Genomic DNA, 15,755 nt, shown 5'->3' with positions numbered 1-15,755 from the left:
ACAAAAGAATCACAGGTAGCTGCTTTGCTTCTGTCTTATATCTGTACTATTTCATTGTATTAAACAATGTATTATATCTGGATTCTTGACTATGGTTGAATAAAACGAAACCTAGAAGCATAGCAGCTATCTGTGTTTCTTGTGTGGTCTGTGAGTGCCGAAATTTTGGAACATATGCATCAATTTTATTATAGAGGGCACCCGGCAATAGTTATCATTTGAATTGATAAGAGTGCAGAGTGGCATAGAACAATTTTTTTTTAATACATATGACGCACACATCCATACAGCACACACAGCATACTTGCATTAATGCACACAGCATACATACAGACACACACATAATACTTAAAAACACCCACAGGCAATATATACAGTATACACACACATAGCATACATGCACATAACATACTTACTCTCACATACATACACACATACATACATACACACACATATACATTCATAGCATACAGTGCATTACACATAGCATAGTTATATACACACACAGCAAACACAAATATTACACTTGCAGAGGGCACACAGTATACTTACGCACACCATTTGTCCATTGTGGGGGCTAAGCTGCCATAGTAGCTGCGGACCTCTTTCGTAGCCCTGCCGGGAAGCTGGGCTGCACAAATCCTATGGAATCCCTCTATGTGATTGCGCCATGCTGCCCGGCCTCCCGCTGCAGGTACGGCTGTCAGCACTCCGCATCAGGTATATGAAAGCCACCTGACGCGGAAGCACTGAGAGCTGACTCGGCATTGAGAGACCGGCAGCTCTCTGATCTCCTCTTCCTGGTGCCCGCGGCTGCTGCAGAGACGGTTGTGTCTATGTTGCCTTCGTGCTAAGGACCTGGACGTGACAAAACGAGAGGGCAGGAGAGCACTTCCGCCCTTACAGCATCTAAATGTCTCCTTCGTTCTCCGATCATTTGGGGCAAATTTATTTCTCTATGCAGCATCGGACCCTCGCGGGCTCGGTGTCTCGCTTCGCTCGCCACACTTTACTATTCCAAATAGATTGTGACATGGACCCAGGGGGTTATGGGAAAGGTCCTTAGCGCAAAGAGAATCTAGACGCTACCCTGCAGAGACGGAGACAAGGCTGTCTCCATCTCTGAAAAAAAAAAAGTTTGGTGCACAGGGGGGTGCTCTGGGTACTCAGAACCCCCCCCCCCCTGCGTGCGCTACTGGTGGGGGGGGCCTAGGGGGGCATGTGCCCCGAGTGTAGAATTTGAAGGGTGGCACACAGCTGTATATACCCACTGTGTGTGTCTGTCCTCTCAGCGTTGTGCACCTCTACCATCAGCTTCCCCTCTGCTGATCTGTGTGAAGTCTAGGAAGGAACCAGAAAAGCTGGTAGTGCACCTTGCTGGTGCACTATGGCAGACTCGGAGGTGAGGGTGATGCTGCAGTTTGGGATGTGAAGGGGAGCGCTTCTGCAGTTTCTCCTCTCTAATTCATTCTCATCTCAGGTACATATCTCGGGCAGCCGGGAGGAGGTGTGCTATAGATGGTGCGTGTGCCCATCAAGTCTACGCCTAAGTGATGGTGAGTGAAAGGGAGCCGGCAGCAGCTCTCCCCCTGCCCCAGTAACCTGTATCCTACAGAATGCTCTGCCACTTACCCTCAGACACAGGCTTATCCCTTATACAGCTGCTTTATGGCATGCGTTGTTAGGACAGGGCTTGCTGTGTAGCTGATAGAGACATTGCAGTTAGTTGCTGAGTATTGCACTGTACAGTAAAAACCACTTGTATACATAATCTGTATAGGGCATAACAGGTAAATGCTTCGTCCATGGCATGCGGTCCCAGCTATTACATTTTCGAATTACTGCCTCGCCCCTGGTGACTAGAATCCTAGTTTCGGCCCTGCTTTGCTTCTCAGACCAGCACTCAAAAAATAAGAATTAGGAACCTCCAGACGGCCCTGCACAGACTGGTGCCCAGGTGTGTTTAAACAAATTAGTGGGTCTGTGTGCAACCCTATCACCAGCACACCATTCCATTTATCAGTGCTCACCAGTGTCTCGACTTCCTCTCACCAGTGCCCCTCTTCTCATCAGCACGACCCTTTCACTAGCACCCACCCATCATTGCCTCCATTTCCTCTCACCAGCTCCCACCAAAAAACACTCTCTTCTCAAAAGCACCCTGTTGATCAGCGTGTCCCCCTTCTCGCACCAGCATCCTCCCTCCTCTCTATCGGCACCACCCCCTCCTCTTCTAAACTAGGAGATTATGTGATAATATGACATGTATAGAATAAGTGTTCACTGAAAGAGAAGCCGCGAGATCATGAGATTGTAATTCCTCTAATCAAACTGCATCTCTGTTGTCATCCAGAAGGAGAGAACAGCATGGGAGGGTTGGGGATGAAGTCAGTTGTCTCACTGATATAGTGTAGTCATAGGCACCTATCTCTTATAAGAGGCGTTTTCAGCATTTCTTCTGCATGTGGATTTGTCTCTCAGATGATGCAAAAAAAGGACATGTGACATAGCAGATGTACTGGGTGAAGCAGGACCCCAAGAAAGCACTCAGAACAAGTTGGAGACAGAAGCCACAGAACCCAAGTTCAAGCATTGCTCCTCTTAGCAGTAAAGAGTAGTGAATAGCTATGTAAACACAGTGTAAATATCTCAAGTCAATAGTAAGCAGTCTGTAGGAGGGATAGACAAAGGCAGGTCCCATGTCAATTTTTGAAATTGATGTGGGATCACTGTGATTATATTTAATATAGTATACGATTGATAATATCAATATTCCTGAGATCAATATGCATGTGCTGTTTGGCGGGATGTCAATATACCGGTTATCGGGATCCCAGCTGCCGAAATACCGATGCCGGAATTCCAGCACCCGTCGAAATCCCAACATCGGAATTCCGACAGAGTCAGGATACAGACGCCGGAACTCCGACAGATGGTATCCCGACCGGTTTAAGTATAGCCGCCAAGCTTTGATGCCGGGAAGGGTTAGGTTTAGCCGATACAGAGGGGATAAGGGTTAGGCTGCAGGGAGTGGAAGGTTGGGTTTAGCCTGTGGACAGGGTGGGTTAGGATTAGGCACCACTGGGGGGAGGTTAGGTTTAGGTACTAAGGGGGAGTTAATTATAGGCATCACCGGTGGAGGCTAGGGTTAGGCTGTGGGAAGGGAGGGTTAGGTGGTAGGGGACAGGGGTTAGATTACTAAAATCACTTTTGGAATTTCATATATCGGGATGCCAGTGTCGGTATTTTGACCGCTGGCATCCCGTCCGCCGGTCACTCATGCTAAACCTGTACAAATCAATATCTCTATGCAAATGTTATATCTTCCTCCCCTGCAGTGCACATGGTTTTGCCCAACTGCTAACAAATTTGCTGCTGCGATCAACTCTGAAAACCTGAACTGTTAGTGTGCCTTGTGGACCGAGGTTGGGAAATACTGGTATAGGGGTTATCTACAGTAATACAGTAATATGTAGCAAAACGTAAAAGTGCAAATGTGTAAAGACCCCTAAGAACCAATAAGACCTATTTTTCATTAGTCTAGCTGGTACCTAGACTAAGTAACGTGAATTGCTATTTAGTATTAGTATTTGTACTAAGGGGTCTATTTACTAAGGCTTGGATGGAGATAAACTTGATGGAGATAAAGTGACAGCCAATCAGCAGCTTACTACCATGTCACAGGCTGTGTTTGAAGAATGATAGGAGCAGACTGGCTGGTACTTTATCTCCGTACACTTTACAGTATCTCTATCCAAGGCTTAGTAAATAGACCCCTTAGTTAGTAAATATGTTAGTAAATAAAAGAAGAAAAAAAAACATCTACTGTACGCCATGTTCTTTTTCTTTTGCTGGCGTGCAAAACATGCTTTGATTTGGAGGTCTACTTTCCTATAATTGTGCAGGACTAACAACGATTTTTTTAATAAGTACAGCAAGAAAAGCCTGATCAAATACATACCCATAAATAAGGTTTCAAAGGAAGTGTATCTAATCTCGCACTCCCAATTTTTGTCTGAAGAACTCTACTGACTTTCATACGTTGATAGGGTTGAGAAAGAAATTGGAAGTGAGCAAGAGAAGTGAGATTTGAAGGCTTTCTCTACTATAATCTTATTTCACGTCAATCTTCTTATAGGTGTCAAAGACTTCAGGCAACTATTTGTCCTGAAGCAAGAGCAAGGCAGTTGTAGCTGACAGAAACATTCAGTGGATCCACATAAGTGATAAATTATACAGTGTGGTTTATATGAAATATAATGATTTCTATACGTCACATACTCATACCTCTAAGTTATAGGATTTGAACAGCTCAATGAATCATCTTCATAAGCTATTACGTTGATCTTTTTAGAGGCATCACCAAGTGCAAATATCTTGCTGTTCTCCAGGTCTGCTCTGCCAGCTGGGTGCTTTGAACTCCATCCAGAGACCACACAGATCTGCTAACTTTGAACTAGTAATGGGTAATAAGAAACACACTGGCAGATATTTGAAAGCTTTATTAAATGAAACTTCACAAAACAGAAGCTTAATGCCAACACTCAGGTCAGGGTAAATATAATTGTTTGAATCTATTTCAAATAAGCAACAAAATGTGTGCACAATTATATAGTCTCATCACTTTTACTTCATGAATATACTGATTACATATATGCATAATAATATGGATAACAAATAATAATTATGAATGTATATGAATTTCTATCTATCTATCTATCTATCTATCTATCTATCTATCTATCTATCTATCTATCTACTATATATAGATCTCCAGTTCCATACTTTGTATTGTTGCTGTTTTGTTGACTACTGTGACTCTCTGTGACCAGTTGCAACCTTGAAAAAGGTCCAAGAACAGGACCGAAACGTTGGTGAGCACGTTTTCTGTGAGCATTTCACCCAAAAAAATTTGGAACTGTTTAAACTACTACCACGATTTTGATTAATAAATTTGTAAGACTTTGGAAAAGTCTGGAGAGTGCTATCATTTCCACATATGTGGAAAATACTGCACTATATATATATATATATATATATATATATATATATATATATATCACCTCTAGTTCATATCTCATCTAACCCATGGTAACAAATTTCTCCAACATAATCTGTACAGCTTCCTCAACCAAACTAGGGTCTGAGCTAATGTGCCTAACCCTTAAAAACTGACAATAAGGGAGTCCCTTTCTTAACGGATACGGATGGAACTTTCATTCCTAAGTAATGTGTTACTGTCAGTAATCTTTGTGTATCCAGAACTTTCCCATATTTAAAAGACACTACTGCTCATCAAATTACGTGATTTGGATATTGGTGACAACAATGTGTATATGTGTACAGCTGACGTGACTAGCCTTTACACCTGCATCCTTCATCATGCAGGTGTAGATGCGGTCAGAGCAGTCTTTACTGACATTCCAATATAGGAGAGCCCTTCCATAGAGTTTATCTTAAGTCTTTTAAAAATGGTCCTCACTAGAAATTATTTTCTGTACAATGGAAAAGTTTACCTGTAGAGGGCTGGTTGTGTGATGGGGTCCACTGTGGCCCCATCATATGCAAGTGCATTCATGAACTCCATCTAACAGAAGTTATTTTATAAAAACGAGACCCTTGGATTAGATATAGCATTATATCTACAGTATATAGATGACTTGCTCATTTTCTGGACAGGGCCTAAAACAGAATTGGTATAATTTTTGGAAAGTCACAATGCGACAGACAGTATGGTTAACTTAGTTTTAATATCAGCCCGGATAACATTCAATTTTTGGATGTTAACATTGCCTAAACGCATGGGCAATGTCAAAAAGATAATCTTGATAGATGGCTCTCTCTGTCGTTCTTATGTTCCTCCAAAAAAAACAAAAATAATCTCATAGTGTACTGTAGATCATTTATACACTCAAGGGGCAAGTTTTCACCCAAGTAAAACACTTAACTTCAATAAAATGTGAATATAGGATCGCCCAAACTAAAAAGGTATTTTTTGCATACACCTTTAATTCCCCTCTGGTAATGATGTTACCTTTTAAAATTCCTCAGCATCGAGGATTTAATCAGTGTGAGATATACAGTATAAAAGGAATGGCACAGCACATCTCTGTTAAAGGCGATGTACAGTATATGTGGTATGTCCTATTCCAGAGCAGCACAGATAAGATACACCTTTTTCTACTGGACTACTTAAGAAAACCTGTTACTTTAACATGTCAAAACCACTGACTGTAAGGTGCAACAGTGGCATAATTTAGAAAATTAAGAGTAGCAATGTAGAACCATAACTTTCCTAATGGTCCTTTTCTGTAGGTAGTACTAATAAACAGCGGGTTCTGTCACCAATGGAGCAAGGCAGACTGTTCTTGCCTTTACAACCTTCTCTCAGATTTTCTTTTACAAAATTCATTTAAACAGGGCTTATTTGACTTGTGTGTTCTTGCAACTTCACCTTTGAACTTCCTCTTTTTGTAACCCAGTAACAATCAGGTCACCTTGTCTTTTCTCTGACTGAAAAATCTGTTTGGGCAATACTGAGAAGCAGTTTGTTAAAAAAAATGTGAGCATACTTACCATGCTTGCTGTAATGATCTATCCTCACTATTTTGAAAATCACTGACACTATGTTATCCTTTCAGTTAACGCAGAACATGATTACTTACTATGGACAGTTATTAAACATTTTGGATGTGGTGATGGTTACAAGCTATGTAATGCTAGTTGGTCGCCTCTGTAGTCCATAGAGTCCAGGATGCTTCCCCAATAGATAAATGGATTGATGTATCAAGCAGTGAAAAGAGTGGACAATGGAGAAATTGCCCATAGCAACCAATCAGTTTCATGGTAACATTTATCAAGTTAAATTCTACATACTTGGTACATCAATCCAAATAAGTAAGTATTGCCACTCCCATATGTCTTCCGCGATACAGCTAAGGTGGTGACTCAGGTAGCTCAGTACAGGTGCCAGAGAGAGAACCAGCTAGAGACATAGAGAAGGACTATCCCAAAAGACTGGAATCAGCCATATAGAGAGAGTCAGCAGGAAGCTGAAATTAGGCCATTTTGGTCAGACAAGAAGTCTGTTAAGAGACTCAGCAATGAGCTTAGGATACATCTGAGAGGGTATCTATATCTACATCTATCTGACTGAGGAGAGACTTTCAGAGATAAAATGGTAAACAATACCATCACGGAATACATAGCATTACATTTGCATATAGAGCAGTGTGATTGTCAAGCATTAAAGCAATATAATTATACAGTTATCACTAGACACATCAACTTAGTACTGCTAATTAAAATGAGTATCAATCTAGTACATTATATTAATTTTTTTATGAAGGCTTGCAATGGGAGAAAGGTAGTCAGTGATTTCATAAAGCATGGGAGCTACATATATATATAGGTTGGTAAAAGAAATGCAGTAACACCTCAGACAGACCATACTGATTAGATATAATCGTGCACACAAAGAAGATGAATCATAGCCAGTGGTGGATTTTACCCCGGTAAACTCTAGAACCCCTCTCAGTGTCAGAGAAGCCAGATGCTCACTGTGATTGGCAGTGACTTCTTATTTGAGATCTTAACTGTCAGTCACAGGCACACAAGGCAGTATTTCCTCCCTCCTGGACTACCTGTCCGGGCTGTGATAAGCAGATAGCTGACTTCCCATAGGAAGCCACTCCCTGCCTTTGGTGCAGCCCAATCCGGCTTCTATGAGCTGTAGCAGATGCACTTCATAGATGCTTGGATGTTTGTGCATGTGCAGTCACTACTCAGCGTCAGCACATACGCCATTCCGGGGGTTGGCGGCTGTCTGTCTCCTCTCCTCACCCCAGTAGCAGCCCTCCTACTAAGCGTCAGTAGGAGCTGCCAATGATCATAACATTATTATGTGTGTGTTTTGTTACTCTTACGGTCGTTTAGCTGTGTTTTTGTTTATTAATATAATAATATTAATGTAGAAACAGCATAACAGTAAATTATAAAAATCATATTATAATTACAGGCTTAAAAATCAACATGTGATAATACAAAGTAGATGGTGTAGGTCATAGAACATCTGTACTCACTATGAATTCATTTACGTAGATCCTGCAACGATTGTTGATGTGATGATTGAGACGTGTATACTGTATAAAACTTGCAGCTCCAGAACTTACCTCTAGTGAGTAATTATTTGTGATACATAACTGTTTCACAAATAATGACAGCTGCACCTTCAACCAATCATTCCCTGGGGCAGAAACTTTTCCAGTCATCTGTCCCAAATCAATTTTTTGTTAATGAAAAAAAGACAAAAGGCCCATTGTTTAGCACATTTAGGTTGCAGAGCTGCATGTGTCACAAGATGGGTCTACAGTACTTATCTCCCTGAGGGTAGCATATGGTAACAGAGGCACTACAAGAGAGGAGGAGGACCGTGAGCAGATGCCATCTGGGCCCCCTCCTCTATAGCCAGCTGTGTGGTAGAATATGGGCTCTAGGGTCACTAGGAGACCCAAGCACTGTCTCACAGTCTCGTGCGCATGCGCAGGTCTCCGGGAAAATGGTGCAGCGGCCATTTTCCCAGTGAATTTCTTACTGCGCATCAGCAACATTTTTCTGGCGATTTTTGCAGCGCTGCTGCCGACGTAGGACTCCGGAGTGTAAGTATTGAAAAAAATGGGTGAAGGGTGTTCAGTGTGGGCCCCCTGGTATCCCGGTGGCCCATGTGTGCCGCACACACTGCACCCATTATAAATACGCTAGTGCATGTGAAAGATGTGGCTTGACAGTGATAGTACAGTATATCAATATAGCACTTTAATAAAGTGCGTATAATATTATTATTATCCTTTATATGCCGCCACAAGGGATCCGCAGCGCCCAATTACAGAGTACATAAACAAATAATCAAAACAGGAAAACAGCAACTTACAGTTGAAGACAATATAGGACAAGTACAGGGTAAATAAACATAGCTACATCAGCAGATGACACTGAAATAAGTATCAGGTGGCAGAAGACTGCTGGATTTGGTGCAGATGAAGATTAATGAAGTAAGAAAAAGGATGAGCACATGAGGGAAGAGGGCCCTTCTCGTGAGAGCTTACATTCTAAAGGGGAGTGGTAGACAGACAGGGGTGACACAGATGGGGCACTTAGAGAACGTAGAACAGAGGGTTAGGATGAGATTTGACTGGGTTTGGTGGGTCTTGAGAGCCCGTTTGAAGTTTTGTAGAGAGATGGAGAGTCTGAGGGGGAGAGGTAGGGAATTCCAGAGAAAGGGAGCAGCACATGAAAAATCTTGGCGGTAGGAGTCAGAGGAAGTAATCCGTAGGCAGGAGAGTCGGCGTGCATTAGCAGAGCGAAGAGAACGGGTGGGAGTGTAAAGGGAGATAAGGTCAGAGATATAGATGGCAGAGGAGTGGATGAGGGCTTTGTAAGTGAGTGTGAGATGCTTGAATGGATTCTGAAAGGGAAGGTGAGCCAGTGAAGGTCTTGTAAGAGAGGAGAGGTGGACGTAGTGCGTTTGGTGAGGAAAATGAGCCGGGTAGCAGCATTGAGGATAGATTGGAGTGGAGAGAGGTATTTGTCATGAATGCCAGTCAGGAGGAGATTAAATAGTCCAGCCTGGAGATGACCAGTGAGTGGATAAGGGACTTAGTAGCATCCTGGGCCAGAAAGGGTCTTATCATGGAAATATTTTTTAGATGAAAACGGCAGGTTTGTGAGAGGTGCTGAATGTGTGGTTTGAAGTAGATGGAGGAGTCAAGGATTACTCCAAGGCAGCGCACTTGGGGGCTAGAGGAGATAGTAGTGTCATCAATAGATAATGAGATTGTGAGAGGTGAGGTTATGCGGGAGGGAGGGAAGATGATCAGCTCAGTCTTAAGGTGGGTACACACTGGAAAGATATATCTGCAGATCAATTGATCTGCAGATATATCTATGGACGGATCGGGCAGTGTGCTGTGCATACACACTGCCCGATCCGTCAGGGACTGACGTCATGAACTGGGCGGGCGTGTACACACGCCCGCCCAGTTCAGCTGTCAATCACCGCCGGCCGCCGCAGCATGTGTACGGGTGGTCGGCCGACCGCCGTACACACACAGCGACGCGCCAATATATCGTTAGATATATTGTCCGTCGGCTGTGCTGTGGGGCCAACGCGATACGTCTGTGAACGACTGAGTTCACAGACGTATCAGCTGTACACACTGGCCGACGGACCCGCGATATATCGGCCGTTCAAGAGAACGGCCGATATATCGGCCAGTGTGTACGGGCCTTTAGACATGTTAAGTTTAAGAAAGCGCTGGTACATCCAAACATAGATATCAGAGAGACAGTTGGAGATATGAGTGAGGAGAGCAGGGGAGAGGTCCGGAGAGGAAAGATAGATTTGTGTGTCATCAGCATAGAGATGATATTGGAAATCAAAAGAACTACCTAGTGAGGACGTATAGAGAGAGAAAAGAAGAGGACCAAGGACAGAACTTTGGGGTACACCTACAATTAGTGGAAGTGAGGGGTAGGTGGAGTCATGAAAGGAGACAGAGAATGAACGGTCAGAGAGGTACGAAGACAGCCAAGAGAGGGCAGTATCACGCAGACAAATGGAGTGAAGGATTAGCAGTATGAGAGGGTGGTCCACAGTGTCAAAAGCAGCAGAGAGGTCAAGAAGAATAAGTAAAGAGTAGTGGCCCTTAGATTTGGCAGCATGGAGGTTATTGCAGACTTTTGTAAGGTCAGTTTCAGTGGAGTGGAGAGGACGGAAGCCAGACTGGAATGGGTCAAGCAGTGAGTGTGAGGAAAGAAAGGAAATAAGCCAGTTGTAGACAATACGCTCAAGGAGTTTGGAGGCAAAAGGGAGAAGAAAGATGGGTCGGCAGTTGGAGAGAGTGTTTGGATCAAGGGTAGGTTTTTTAAGAATAGGAGAGATGAGTGCATGCTTGAAGGCAGAGGGGACAGTGCCTAATGAGAGAAAGAGATTGAGAAGGTGGGAAAGATGGGAACAAGCAGAAGGAGAGAGGTATCGGAGGAAGTGGGAGGGGATAGGGTCAAGTGGGGAAGTGGTGAGGGGAAAGGAACGAATGAGGACCATGACTTCCTCACCAGATGCATGGGAGAAAGATGTCAGAGTTGGTGCGAGGGATGGCGAGGGGCGGTAAGGGATGGGAGAAGGCTGGTTGCTGATGGTTTGGTGTGATGTGATGTCCTGATGTACAGATGTACAGATGGAGCCACGCTCACCTTGGTTTCTCTGCTGCACCTAGGCACACCAAGGTTTATTACCATAAGCCCTTCATCTATTGTTCTCAGCTGCAATACAATACAGAGAATAATACAGTAGGGGATTAAGTCATTACAGCAGGGGATTAAGTCCGACTGCCCTGGCTCAATTGATCCTGTTAAAGGCCAAAATGAAGATGGCTCCATCTGTATGGAGTCAATTTTGGATGTGAAGTAAGTGGCAAAGTCATGAGCAGAGTGTGAGGAGGGGAGACGAGGTGGAGGTGGGCAGCGGAGTGAGTTGAGAGTGACAAAGAGGCGCCAGGGGTTGGAAGACTGGGAGGAGATAAGGTTCTTGAAGTATGACTGTTTAGCAATAGAGAGGGGAGCACTGAAGGATGAGAAGATAAGTTTGAAATGGAGGAAGTCTGCCTTAGAGTGTGATTTACTCCAGTGTCGCTCAGCAGTACATGAGCATTTTTGTAGATATCTGGTGCATTTGGTGTATGAAGTGAATGAAGGCCAGATCCAGTGAGCTCCCATTCACATGGGAGGGTGAGGAGGTCCCCTGGGAGAGACCAAGTGAAGAGGTGAGGTTAAGGAGTTTAGAGGCAGGGGATTGTGTAGGGATATCGATGGGGATTTTGAAATCGCCTAGGATAATGGATGGAATGTCAGAAGAGAGGAAGTGAGGAAGCGAAGAAGCAAAGGGGAGACAGAGGAGGAGAGAAGAGGAGGTGTAGGAGGCTAGGGGAAAGGATAAAGGTGAGAACAGGGGGCAAGATACATGATTAGGTAGACACTGAGTGATGTGGGGAGTAGAAGAAAAAACCTTGGCATAGTGTTAAGTAGGTAAATAGGTTGAGGGAAACTGGAACTAGGAGTGGAGGCTGTAAGGGAATCAGAGCAGAAGAATTGCAGAAATGCAGGTGAGAAAAGCAGTGTAAGCTCAATGGGTGTAGATTTAGTTTGAAGTGAATCAAAAGCGTAGATAAAGTGGGTGCAGAAATGTATTTGGAATTTAAGAAATGAGAGGATTGTGAGTGAGGGTTTAAAAGCAATGGTAAATCAGACAGTTTCTATGCAGGTTTACAGTATTTATAAATTCTACTGTAAGTGGCATTTACAATGTAAATACAATTAATACAATGGGTCCTATGTATTAATAATTGCGGCAATTTGTAATGAACATATCCCCGCTAGGTAAGTGAAACCCAATAACCACTGTCCCTGTGAGTTACTTCTCCAGCATTTTTGAAAAGTTTTTGTGAAAGACTGACCTGGGGAATCTGACACTGCACATGCTCACAGGGTCAGGCTCCGGAATTGGAGCAGGCACTGGACGGATGCGCAGGAGGGATATCGGAAGACACTTCAGAGTTTGGTACATAGGGGTCAGATCGCAGTCTCCTTTGATAATAATGGGGATTGTGATCCGCAGAACAGATTTCTGTGAAATCTCCAGCATTCTGTACATAGCAGGAATACATACAATTATGCAGAAAATGCAGTTTGTACATAATTTTATGAAGAAAATGTAGATAAATAGGCCCCAATATGTTGTATTGGACTATGCTTTCCTTTTATGGTTCAAGCCCAAATTTTTAACTAATGGAAAAAAAATTGCAGCAACAACAATAATCAGTAAAAGTATCAGTGGGCGGGAGCAAGATGCACTGGGCTCATCAGAAGCGGCTGCCGTCTTGGTTCTGGAAACTATCCCACCATCCCTTCATCTAGCATGTTTGCCCCAACTGGTGGGATTGTAGAGAGATTTGTCACACTTACCTCTTTGAGCAATGGTGTGGGAATTCTTCATGGGCATGCGGTAGTAAAGGACTGGTTTTAGTGAGATAAGGGAGTTGGGGTACTTCAGAGATATCACCCACATCTCCCACCTGATTACAAAAATATTAATGTTTTGAGGTATGGAATTACTAAGCAACTATCCACAATTTACACACAATGACATCCAGTTACTATGTATGGTTTGGGTATGAAATACTGGCTGTTGAGATGCTGGAGGTCACATGACTGACCGCGGCATCCTGAAAATGATAATTTTGACACTTTTATCCCTCTCTTGCCCACTATCCTAACACTTGGGGGTTGGTGGCTATGGCTAATCCATGGGGAAGGGGGGTGGGGCTACAGCTAACCGCCCCCCCTAGTACCTAACCCTAAACCACCCCCACCCCGCAGTGTCTAACTCTAAACCCCCTCCCACCCTGGTCCTAACCCCGATACTCACCTTCAGAATTCCGTCGGCCGGTGTTTTGGTGTCAGTGTCCCACGTGGTGTCAGGATTCCAGCGTTGGTCACATGATCGCCGGCATTCAGACCGCCGGGATCCGAACGCACCCACTGTTTACCTGTTTATATACCTAATAATCTCGGCAGTGTGTTTCTGATCTACTGTATGTAGAATGGTGTTACTTTGTTCAATTTCTGTAAGCCTGTGGTCAGTGTGAAGAGCGATTACAAGTGTGAAGTCTATACTGTAGCTCAGACAACGCAAATATAAATATTTACTAAGAACAGTTTTGTGCTAATAGTTTTTACTGAGTGACTGTGTTGCAGGTGTTATATGAGTAGGACATTTGGAATAACAGAACATGCTAGCATGAAATTGTGGATAGAGGTATGAAAATCATCACTTTCTATTTATTTATCTACTTAGTGCTTGACAATGACAGAATGTCGTCAGATGATATTTTAACGATTTTAGGGATAGGCTGTGGTTAGGGTTAGAGATACTTACCGTGTCAAAGGAGAACAGTATCATCGGTATGCCCACTGTCAACATTCACAATGTTGACATAGGCAATGTCAACATTATGTCAAGGTGAGTATTGTGAATGTCGTTGTTGCACATGTAAACCCCCTACCTATGGGCCTTATTCAGACCTGATCGCTCCTCTACGAATTTGCAGAGGTTTGCGATCAGATAGTGAATACCCACCCCATGCAAGTCTGCGTACGCCTTGCAAAATCTCTGCGTACCTGGTCAGCTGCAAATCTGTTCTCAACTCACCATCAAATGATTTTTCCAGTCTATGTGTAGCCCAGGACTTACTCCTACAGTGCGATAGAATCAGGCTGTTTGGGGCTGGAGCTGACGTCACACACCCTCCCTGAAAGCACTTGGGAACGCCTGTGTTATTCCTGACACTCCCAGAAAATGGTCAGTTACCACCCACAAACGTCCGCTTCCTGTCTATCACTTTGCGTACGCCTAGCGATCAAAATTTTTGCACCATTCTGTCGTTGTTTGGCGTTGCACCTGCACATTCCGGTGCATACGCATGCACAGTTATTCGATAATCGGCCGCTGTGCGATTTCGCACTACAGCGTTCAGGTCTGACTCAGGCCCTAAATGTAGTGGAATAATGAAAATATTTATTCATAATAATGTTTCACATGATATTGTAACTAAACATTATCAAAATTATTTATCATTTCATAGTTTAACATAAATTTCAGATTCAATTTGGCTTTCATCAATGTGTCCCCTTTTGGCGCGTATCACTGCTTCACATAATTAGGCCTTCGAGACACCAACTTTTCTAATGTTTTTGAAGTTATGCATTTCTAGGCCTCGTTCAGACATTTTCATACAGTATGTTTTCAGTATTTGTAGGAGTTTCTCAGTGGGATAGAGATCAGGTGACTGAGGAGGCCATGTCATAATTTGAAGAACTTTCTGCCTCTTTACTTTTCAAATAATTGATACACAGTTTAGATGTGTGCTTAGAATTATCTTGTTGCATGATGAACCCCTTTCACAGATCCATTGCCATCCGAAAATAATTAGGTTAACGTCATAATGTTATGTTTTTAGGTATTTGGTGATCAGACACAAGGTGCTGTGTTTCTTCATGAATTCCCTCTTATAAGAAGAGAAAGTCACCAGGATGATCTTCTAGCCGATCAAATGAACAATTACAAGGTTGAAGACCCGGTAGGACTGTTTCTTATATTAACATACATGTGTATTTAAGGCATTATATAATTGCTCTGGGAACAAACAAAAAACAGTTTGCACATTATTATGATTTCCTGCCCACCTGGGCATTTGGGTCTTGAAAAAGGGCCATGCTGGGCCCGAAACATTGATGTGTGCCTGTAGACTTGTTGTGAGTAAATAAATTATTTCCACTTATCTTCAAGAAGACTGGAGAGTGCTCTCTTTATAAAAATTGGATATAATTGGCAGATTTTGGATGAAGTCCTGGAATTGCCTGAGATATTGTACACACCAGCATGATGGAATATGTACATTGTGAGCGCTATCACTTATTTCTGGAATATATATATATATATATATATATATATATTTATTTCATAGCCTAGAAGTGTCTCTGAGATCCACTGTAGTTGTGTAATAATTCTACTTTTCTATGGAGAACCATTGAAGCATTAACATCATTTTTTTTTTGTCCTTTTTTTTGTTTAAGACGTTGTTGTTTTTTAATTCTTAGGTACTTGTCATTTATTTTCACAAATCTATGTGAATAAAAACAGA

The 15,755-nt window shown here is 42.9% G+C and overlaps 1 long non-coding RNA gene across 1 annotated transcript in view; it reads left to right on the top strand.

Moving 5' to 3' along the window:
• The window catches only part of LOC134920857 (uncharacterized), a 353,005-nt gene extending 337,820 nt beyond the window's left edge, over nucleotides 1-15,185 (top strand). Inside the window, exon 3 of the long non-coding RNA XR_010177468.1 lies at nucleotides 15,072-15,185. This is a non-coding gene — a long non-coding RNA (uncharacterized LOC134920857). The remainder of the gene's footprint in view (nucleotides 1-15,071) is intronic.
• Nucleotides 15,186-15,755: the final 570 nt, after the last annotated feature.

Source organism: Pseudophryne corroboree, chromosome 1 (genome assembly GCF_028390025.1).
Source record: "Pseudophryne corroboree isolate aPseCor3 chromosome 1, aPseCor3.hap2, whole genome shotgun sequence".
Lineage (NCBI taxonomy): Eukaryota > Metazoa > Chordata > Amphibia > Anura > Myobatrachidae > Pseudophryne > Pseudophryne corroboree.
The sequence above is the reverse complement of the archived record's forward strand: the minus strand, read 5'-3'. Positions and strand labels throughout refer to the sequence as shown.